Consider the following 11258-nt stretch of genomic DNA (forward strand, 5'->3'; position numbering starts at 1 on the left):
GTCAATTCGATCAATCTCTGTGAACTGGGAATGAAAGACATCGCAAAGTCGTCATCTTATGATTGATACTTAGATACATTATGACCCCTGGGTCGAGTCCTCTGCTGGTGGACTGTTAGTCCCCGAGTGTCTCTACAGCCCAGTAGCTAAGTACTTCGTTACTAGCTTGAAAATACGGATGTATATTTAATTGCTGTTATAAAATTTAGAAATTCATTTCAAAATTAAGGATTATCTCCCTCATGCATAACTCTTATCCTTGGACGAATTTGGCTCCAATTGTTTGGCACGCTGTTTTTGGCTATATTTAGATCTAATACTTCATAGTTATTTCGGATTTCAAAGATTTCGGTTGAGCATTACTGAAGAGACATTATTTGTCGAAATGTGCATCTGGTGCATCAAAATTGGTACCGTATAAGTTTTACATTATTGAAAATTGATATTAACGGAAAACTAACAAATCACTAGCGTCATGAGAAAGGGGTCCTTATCTTTCGACGTCACAATTCACAGAAAACGACGGCAAAGTTGGTGAACCTTAAACGTCAAAATCGCAGCAATGTAAACCAAAAAAAAAAAAATGAATTTGTTGGTTGTATTTGCTTACATTCTGGATGCATTAATTATATAACTAAGCACATGACAGTTCAAACAAAGAATATGTATATTTCCGAAAAGAATTCTAGTTTGATTTTATATGTCATTCATTTCATTGGACGGGTACAAATATCTGTGTTTGTTAATACATATGTAGCACAGTCTAGTAAATACATACGGGTTTTCAAATGAAAATGTTAGATGCATGTACACCACGCAAATTTGTTTATATGTTGAATCGCACCGATATTTGTCAATTACATGTATCGTTGTGCATATTGTTCCTAGTTTTGATGCACCTTTAATTTTAGATGAAATATATACATGTATTTATATCCATACAGTCTTTGATTTATCTCACATTTACATATATATGCACACTCCTGTATACTTGTACCGTACATACACGTAAAAACTAATCGAAGGAATCGATCTATTTTCAAAACATAATGATATGTTATATGGAGTTGTAAAATTATATTTCTGATAATCCACCATTTTAAATCAATTTGAGACAAACATTTCAGGTGAAATAATGATTATACAGTTACTAATTATTTAGTGGAAGTTTTATGTTTAGGGCCCAAAAGGTGTAATATCGTATGTACTTTACATGATTAAACACAACTTGATATCTCCATTTAAAGTAGTAAATATTATCTATATAAATTACATGTAACCAGAACGAATATCATGTAATTTTATTTCAGGTTATAATGAGAAACAGTAAGAAAAAGCGCTTAGGATTTACCATAAAGTCATGTAGTGCAAAGTACGGGGAGGGGGGGGGTTACGGGTACAGAGAAGTTAGCTAATATTATCGACAAGCCCCCCCCCCCCCCCCCCAAACCCCCCCCCCCCCCCCCAAAAAAAAACTCTGATGGATTATATTTTGTCAAAACGTCAAACTCCGGGGGGAATCACTAAATATATCTTATTTTAATGTAAAAATAACTATGCATGTAAAAATAACGGGAAATGAACGTTCTGAAAACAAGGGGGACAACCTATCATCACATAAGGACCGTAGGGCTCTTGCATATTGTACTTGTTGGAGTATTGTGTATAAAAAAAAATTGTTGTTGTGCATGCTACAGGTATAAAGCATGTGAAGAATGAACTCCCAAGTCACATGGCAACAATGGACTCGCCTTTTCATTTCCGCACATGATTTTCGAATACAGTGACTATGGATTGCCACTCCCTGCAGTACCCTATGTCAAATATACAGTCCAAACCCCATGTAGTTCTTTTGCCAGCATCTTCAAAAAAGATGTTTCACAACATACAAGTCTGTCTGTGAGGGGAGCAATGGTAGAGCTGTTATAATTTTTGTTAGCTGCAGAACTGTTGTTAAATTCATGTTTATTGGTAAAGTTATACAAGTTGAAAAAGAGTAATTATTTGAATTATATCTTTAAAAAGTTGCTATGGTGTCTTGAAGATATTAACATAATAGAAAAAGAATCATATTAAGATTCAGGTGGAAATCTGAATTTAAGTCAAAACATCTCAGTTAGAACCCCCCCCCCCCATCTTTCGATCCACTTTGCCTCCCCAATGGCAAATACTTGCTGACGCACCTGTGCATGCATGTCTATGTAAAGTTTTACTATTGCACTCACAGAAACAATAAATGCAACATGTGGACAGCGCATATTCATACATAGCCGCTTACATGTACGTATTTCGTTTTACTACTGCATGTCCAATGGTTACCCTGCCATATTGTAAAACATTGTAACAACAAAAAACGTAGAAGGATGGGGCTGTCAACAATTTATGTTTCCCTTTATTACATTAAAATCGCCAGTCTCACATCTAATGTTTGCCTAAATTGTAAATATATTCGATGTTGCGTGATGGTCACTGTCTCAACGAAGGAGAAACTGACAATATACGTCTGAGGAAAATGTTTTAAGGTACAGGCATATACTAAAGTAAACACTTCTTCACGCACTTCAAAACACATTCAAATTACCATATTATATGTGACTGCTGTATTTCAGTTTTATTTTTTTTTTATTAACATGACTTTTTTAAATTTGGAAAACGGTTTCTAAGTATGTTTAACTATATCATGTGTTGATTATCTATTTACTTTTCATCTGGTCCATCTGTTCCATTTATATTAACAGCAGCTATATTTGTTATTCAAGCTAATCTTTGTACACTTGAAATCCGTATAGAAAATATAACGATCATACCTTGTATGTTTGGTTCAAATTGGGCATGGTTTCAAAGAAGTATTTCACGGGTTGCTATAAACTCTGGTTTTGAAACAATTAAGGGAACAAGAAAGCATTTCTGTCATTCCTTATATATTCAATTGATACAACTGAAAACACTGTCCAGTCTTCTCTTGAATTTAATACACCTGGAAAGAAGAAAGAAAACATCATTTAATTTGCTTCTACTTATCAGTTATGATTGTATTCAAATGTTGTTAACATTAAAAACAATACCCGTGTTCTCCTGTTACCACCGCTTCCACCACTGTGTCCACCGCCGTTACCACTGCCGTTACCACCGCCCATCCTACCGTGCATGCCACTCGTCATGCCACTGTTCATACCACCGCACATGTCATTGCCCATGCGACAAACCCTGCCACCTCGCATGCCACCATTCCTCCCACTGCCCATGCGACAACCCATGCTACCGCTCATAACACTGCCCATGCGACCACCTTCAGTACTACCGACGTTACCACCGTGCATGGCACTGCCCATGCCACCACCCATAACACCGCGCATGACACTGTCCATGTGATGGCCTATGTCACCGTTCATGCCACTGCGCATGCCACCGCGCATACCACCACCCAGATTGGCTCTTAAGCTAGCAAATCTGCCAGCCACAGTGGCTACCGCAGAGGCGGCAGCACGTCGGTCACCAACGGCTGCAACAGCAGCAACAGGAGATCCATCTCCAAAGTTCAACGCATTAGAATATGGGCGTAATCCTGTTCCTTCTCTAAGGTGAGAGCTGCAGCTACTATCAGTGCCTGTAGAATAGGTTGGGTTGTGATCACTGTAAGATCCTGTAGAATAGGTTGGGTTGTGATCACTGTAAGTGCCTGTAGAATAGGTTGGGTTGTGATCACTGTAAGTGCCTGTAGAATGGGTTGGTTGTGATCACTGTAAGGGCCTGTAGAATAGATGGGATTATGGTCACTGTAAGTGTTTGTAGAATAGGGTCGGCTGTGGTCACTGTAAGTTTCTGTAGAATAGGGTCGGCTCTGGTCACTGTAAGTGACTGTAGAAGAGGTTGGGTTATGGTCACTGTAAGTGCGTGTAGAATAGCTTGGGTTGTGGTTACTGTAAGTTGTAGAGATCCGGCCCGCAACAGCGCAGGCAATGACGCGGACGAGGACTAGAAGGTTCAGCATTTCTGTCATAAGAAAAAATAATGAAACGTAATACCATAAAATGGAAAGTATTCCAATAAAGGAAATCAATGTCCTGATTATATTGGGTACACGTTTCTAAGAAAAGGGTTTAATTTGAAACACAACTTCATCCGTACATATGCATATATTTGTATATCACTTGTTTCCCTCCACTATAAGGTGTACACAAAACTGTTCCGTGCGAAAGATCGTATTTATTCCTAGTGGTTTTGCCTTTAATATCCTTACAAATTTTAATGTTAGTCTTTCCTCGTGAAAAGGTAAAGATAACGAACAGGGACCGATCTCATAACTCCCACAATGAATACAAAATAGAGAGTTGGGCAAACATGGATCCCTGGGTATATCGGGTGGGATTATGCACTTAGGTTTTGCACAATGCAGGTATGAATTTTGATGAATATAGGACGTCTATTCTAACTGTTGGAAATTTCGCCAGAAATACGAAAAGTAAAAGTGAACATAAAGGATGGATTTCAGTTTTGAAAATACACGAGAATATGAATCTACACACGTCATGCTGGCATACTTCATATTTTTTTTTTTATATGTTCATATACACAAATGTTGAAACATATTTATATGTGTTGGGGAAAATGAATAAACGCTTATTTTTCCTTCTGTGTACACAGTTTCAAAATAGTATCAATGAAATGAATTCAACACCTATAATACATATTTCGTTCCTCATTGATTGATTGTGGCTAGACATTGAATGAAAAACAAACGAAAAATAAATATCAGCTCAAAGTTGATTTCATGTATTTCTCGCTTTCACAGTGTCCAGCCTCTGGTGAATATATAAGAGAGAGAGAGAGAGAGAGAGAGAGAGAGAGAGAGAGAGAGAGAGAGAGAGAGAGAGAGAGAGAGAGAGAGATAAATGAATTCCATCACTATCATGAAAGTTCCGGTACTAAACATGCAGAATGCTTTTTGATTAATATACTTGAGGAATATACATGTGTAAACAATTAAGTTAAATAGTATATTCAATATCATTGGGGGTGCTGAAAGGCAAAACAAAATGTAAGCATAATAATCAACGTCTTTCCAGTGAACATGGTGTTATAAACTGCATTTGCAGTTCCGCTAGTATAATTTCTATGCGCGTTTTCCCTTAAACAAAACTTTACTTCTGTTGTACACATGGAAATATTAAATACAGAAGATGATCAATAAATATCATTTATTTGAATTCCAAAATAATGTCCTTGAAATGTACCTCACTCTTATATTTCATATTTAATCGGTTAAAATTGCCAATTTAGCCTTCAGAAACCAAAAAAGGATGAGTTGGTTATTCATCGTGAAAAACGGGAAGCATTTACAGTATAGTAGCATAATGTTTCTTATTCGTGGATTTATAGATTCTGAGACAACGTTAGTTACACACATGCATGGTCTATTGATCTAATCACTATGTATAGAGCGCAGGTTATGTCTAAGGTGACAGTATCTTCGGCAAATATAGATGGTCTCATTCTTTCTCGGTCAAAAATAATGAAAAGGTGAAAATGAGTGTGATGAAGTTAATTTTCATTTTTCATTTTAGTTAATTTTTGTGGTGTTGTTTGTAAATAAATTGTTTATGCTTGTAATGTGTTTCCGTAGTGTGAGTGTTGGTTGATAAGGCTATTTTTAGTATACCGGTTTGGTCAGTCAGAGTAGCGGCTGTTTGTCAAGTGTGTGGTCATGTTTTCATGCTGTCCAGCAGGGTCTTTTTTCTTTAGTTAGTCTGGGTAATGGGTAGCAAGAGAGACACACATTTTACTGTGTGGGGATTGATTTCCTCCAGTCGGTAAGCTATTCTTGTGTGAAATATTTGCGAGGTTTCGGGTAAATTTTCTCGTGTATTGTGTTTTCAATTTTGTTGTTAACCAAATCATTTTGTGTAAGGGTTTTAGATTAAGTATTTACTATTTCAGTGCAGAGGGGTTTTACGAAACTAACTGGGCCATATCAGGCAGTATACTCCCAGCGTTCAGAAGGTGCTCGGCGTGAGAATTGGAACACATGAGACCGCGCTGCACATGAGTGTTCCACTTGATGGAATCAGCAATTATTTTGTGGGCCTAGTGTTGGCATTGGTTTGAAGTCGGCGTTATCCAGTATCGTTGTCCAGTGAGATACCTGTGTTTCTGATCCACCTATTCCTTGTTAAACGCAGTTGATGTAAACAGTGCATCGTGACGTCATATATTGCAGCGGAGTCCGTGTGCAACGGAGGTGTGAATTTTATGATTGAGAAAATCTTTACGGATTTTATGTAACATAAACTTGGGTAGACGAGATTCAAAATGGCGAACGCTTCCAAACGTTTGCACACAAACCGACAGTACGCAGAGGGTAGACTTGCTTCGGATCGTCGCCATTTTGACCAAATTTCCAAGTTCCATAGCCATAGGCCTATAGGTATGGTTCTAATTGACTATATAAAATTCCCATTAATACAACTTATATGGAGAGTTCCTTTCTATTTGCACTTTTAAGGTAAAAGCAGAAGAGCGCCTAAGGAGTGGGTGGGTTGGGGGTGGGCATGCTCCCCCGGAAAATAATGAAGGTCTAGCCTTTTTCCGGTAGAAGAGCTACGGTTTTATGGATCCATTAGAAGAAGGCATTTTCGTGTATTTAGGCATTTGCATATACATGCTTACTTGTAAATAAAATTCAAAATAAAATGAAAAAAACAGCTGTACAATATTGTATTTTATAGGCTTAATGCACAAACATATATATATATATATATATATATATATGATTAAAAAATATAGGCCTAGTGATGAAACGATTGTCGATCGCTTTTGGCTCTTTGATTCCAATTATCGATTCTATTTTTCAAAATCGATTGTCGCCCATACACTATTTGATATCTAATCCAATATTTTTCTGACTGCTAAACCCGCTTTTATATCTTGACATGTGAGGAGGAGAGTTGAGAGTAGACTAGACTCCATATTGAAAAGCGACACCAGCTAGTGATTGATTGATTGTATCTAGTTCAACATCTCTCTCAAGAATTTTTCACTCATATGGATACGTCACCATGAAGACCGATAAAGGGCTTCAAATTTAAGCCCCTGCTCGGCACCTACAGCAATTGAGCAGCAAATTGTACACCTACTGTACGTGACATGGGACATCCATTTTAAGGTAGTCTCTGGGGACCAGTGTCATTCGCACCTGATGCCAAACATTTGGCGATGGAACTGTCACTACCTGTTTTAACATTTGGGTCTGTCGTGGCCGGGATTCGAACCCCGGCCTTCTGCATTAGCCAACGACTGTCAACTTTTGGTCAATTGGGAAACCCAAACATTATAGTGCATAAGCTAAATATATTATATCAAACAAGTAATGAAACACAAATTGATATGTAATTCGATCTTCTTTTATTAAAATACATATTAACTTTATCCTTTGAACTCTTAAAATTTTCAACTATTCTATCTAAATCATCTAGAAATGATGCGTCTTTGTCTGACATGTTGTACATAAACTATTCACATTGAACTTAATTTTTAACAAATACACTTTTTTGCCAATTTGTATTATTCAAGTTAAACTGGGGGGAAATTGGTAATTTTTGGGAGCAGTGAGGATTCTGTAATGTGACAATGCTTGCTTTGACATGGGACTTCTGTTTTAGGTCATATCCAAAGACTTTTGAATCTCACTTCTAGATTCCTAGTGTTTAGCAAAGAACAATCACTACCTATGTTTACATTTAATGTTTGACACGGTCATGGTATGAAAAGGGCTCAAAATCATGACCGATCGGTCAACCCAGCACTAACAATGACCAATAGAAATGTGACATCATGTAAAGATAAACTGCATTGACCTGGCGGACCGTATTCGTTTGGTATCTGAGTAATGAAAATGCTAATTTCCAACACAGTAGTGATGCAAAACGTTGTCATTTTTAGCTCACCTGAGCTGAAAGCTGAAGCGAGGTATTCGTCTGTTAATCTTGGCCAGGGAAGTACAAATTTTCATGAAAGCTTTCTGGCATTGTGCAGATTCAAGTTTGTTAAAATCATAGCCCCCACTGAGGATTAAGATGGGGCTACAAAAAAAAGTTTTACAGACCTATTACATCTATAGGGACAATATGTTTAAAACTCTTATTCTTAAGAACCAGGCCTGAAAAGTTCATACATTTACATGAAAACTTCCTCAGATATAGTGCAGATTCAAGTTTGCAGTGCAGATTCAAGTTTGTTAAAAGCATGTACCCCTCTCCCCTCTGGTGTAGGGTGGGGCCACAATAGATGATTGTGGCGCCGGTTGCCTAGTGGTTAGGCTGTCAGACACTCGTGGGTTCGAGTCCTGGCCGCGGCAAGGCCGACGTTGTGTCCTTGGGGAAAACACTTTACATGAATTTCCTCACTCCACCCAAGTGTAAAGGGGGTACCTGGCTATAGACAGTGAAAGATATTGTTAGAATGTTAGTGCTTTCTTTCTGGATCCACATTATTTTAAAAATCCTTCAGGTATTCAGCTTTTCTTTTCAAAACGTTTATCTGCTGCAATCTTGCGAGAAGATATACCATTTTTATCAAGATCAATCACTTTGATTTTTTCAGACAAAGCTAAAACTTTCAGATTTACATTCGGCGAAACCATTTCAACAATTAATGTGTTGAAAATGACAAACAACATTAACAGAGTACAAACTATTTAATTTGAACACAAATCTGTTTTATAGTCAGTGATTTTTCTACATTTTTTTTTTACAAGGGTCCTGTGGCTTTCGAATTGGGGAAAAATTGTCGACATTTCATCGTATATAATTTTTAAATTCATATCAAACATTATTATACCCCATCGCGAACGAAGTTCAGGGGGGTATATAGGAAGCACTCTCTGTCTGTCTGTCTGTCCGTCTGTGCAGATTCGTGTCTCGGCCATAACTTCTTTGTTCTTTGACATAGGCATACCATATTTGGCACACAGGTGGATCACCATGAGACGATGTGTCGAGGTACCTTCATGACCTCTATATGACCTTGACCTCAAGGTGAAAATTAAAGGTTTTTACAATGGATTTGTGTCAGGGTCATGACTTCTTTGTTCTTTGACATAGGCATACCATATTTGACACATGAGTGTATCACCATGAGATGATGTGTCGGGTACCTTCATGACCTCTATATGACCTTGAACTTTGACCTCAGATCAAAATTGAGTATAGGGTTTAGACATAGTCATAACATAAGACATGGGTGTATCATAGGGCTGTCACGGTTCCAAAAATTTTCGGGTCGGGTCGGTTCTAATTTTTAACTTTGGGTTCGGGTATTTCGGTTTGGGTATATATAACTATTTTTAAGAAACTAATATACAGTCAAAATCAAAAACCTTTATTGTATTTTGTCACAATAATTACTCGGGGAGGTGGACTGAGGTTTAGACTCAACATCCATGGTACTAGAAACAGCATTGTCACTTCTACTCGTTTCCATCCATGCTTTCAATGTTTTTTCATTGACGATGTTGCTCCCGTGGCGTATTTTCAATGTGTCTGACATATCTTACATATACTGTCATTATTTACAGTTTTGTCGACAATGCCACCATTTAACAATTAATCAAAATACAGCCACCTTTGAGGATTTTGGCGACATAATGATTCTATTTTAAAAACCAAACCCAAACCGAAATACGGAAAAATGGAACCGAACCCGACCCGAATAACACAACTCGCCGTTTTCGGTTATTTCGGGTACTCGTTACAGCCCTAGTGTATCACCATGAGACCATGTGTCATGTACGTTCATGACCTCTTTACGACCTTGACCTTTGATCTCAAGGTCAAAATTATAGGTTTATACCATGGATTTGTGTTCGGACTATATCTTCCATTTTCTTCAACAAAGGCATACCATATTTTCACACTCAGGAAATAGTTAATTCATACCTATTAACAACACCCTTTGGGAGATTGGGGTAAGTGGGGTGTATTCTTAGTGAGCATTGCACACAGTACCTCTTGTATTATCTTTATTTTACACATCTAATTTCTTTAACCTTCTAAAATTTTCAACAATCTATTCAAATCATTCTCATGACTTTTTGTTAAGTCTTATGTATATAATTCACATCGAATATTTATTTCTTTCAAATACATTTTCCTTTCATAATTTTATTATTGGGAGAAATGCAAGCTAAATTGGGAAAAAAATGGCAATTTTTAGGAGGGGAAAGGGTCGAAATTCGGACACAAAATGGGCCTTAAAAAATCACTGAATAGCTTCAGTTAAACTGACCAGTATTTAATTAACCAAGCAAATACATGTGTGTTTTCAAAACAATCAGCTATCGTCACAGGTGATTAACTCATGTAAAATATCATATGATAAAAAAGCATTGTTGGACAAAGTGGCTGTCTATTACAGAGTAATTATCGTGTTGGGTGAGAAGACATTTGGACTGATTATACTAGAAATCTTGTTAGCCCGAACAATGTTTTTTCGATCCTAAGAATTTTGTGTAATTTTGAATAACTCATTACAACAGAGTATTATTGAAATCTGGAATTATTTTAATTATTGGAATTTATGAGATTGTAGGAAAAATGGTTTCTACCTTAAAACTTGAAAGGTATTAAATATCAAATTTTGATTTTCGATTTTTTCTTTGTGCATGAAGTATTCCAAAAACACTTAACATTCATTAATTTATCATACAGAGTAATCCTTGAAATTACTAGTGGTGACCAATTTTTAATGTTAAATATATATATGAAGAAAAAACTCATTAGTTTTGAAATAGTTAATAAATGAATTATTGAGAATTAATTCATCTATCTTTTATATAGATTTTTTCATATATCAACATCAAACATCAGTACTTAAATGCATGTTGATTTGTTGAATTTATGGTTAAACTTCATTAATTTAATATTATGAATTATAATTTATTGTTAGGCCAAAATAAATGATATGTTTTTTTCTGGTCGCCCGACCAACCCTAAATATATCCACAGACCCTATTAATTTTTCAATTTTCTAATTTCAATTTATCGATGTACGAACTATTACCCGAAATGTCAAGACATTTATTGTAAATGTATATGTATATGTAAATGATGTTAAGAAAGTTCGTTCCATGATTCACATCATGCCTAAACTTATTTATAAACAACTCATATACAAGTTTTTATGTTTTTAATAACCAGACAGTCCACCTTTGTGTTTCAATACATTTTTAATTCTGTTTGGCATTGAATGAATTAAAGAAATCA

Source organism: Ostrea edulis, chromosome 8, assembly GCF_947568905.1.
Source record: "Ostrea edulis chromosome 8, xbOstEdul1.1, whole genome shotgun sequence".
Taxonomy (NCBI): Eukaryota; Metazoa; Mollusca; class Bivalvia; order Ostreida; family Ostreidae; genus Ostrea; species Ostrea edulis.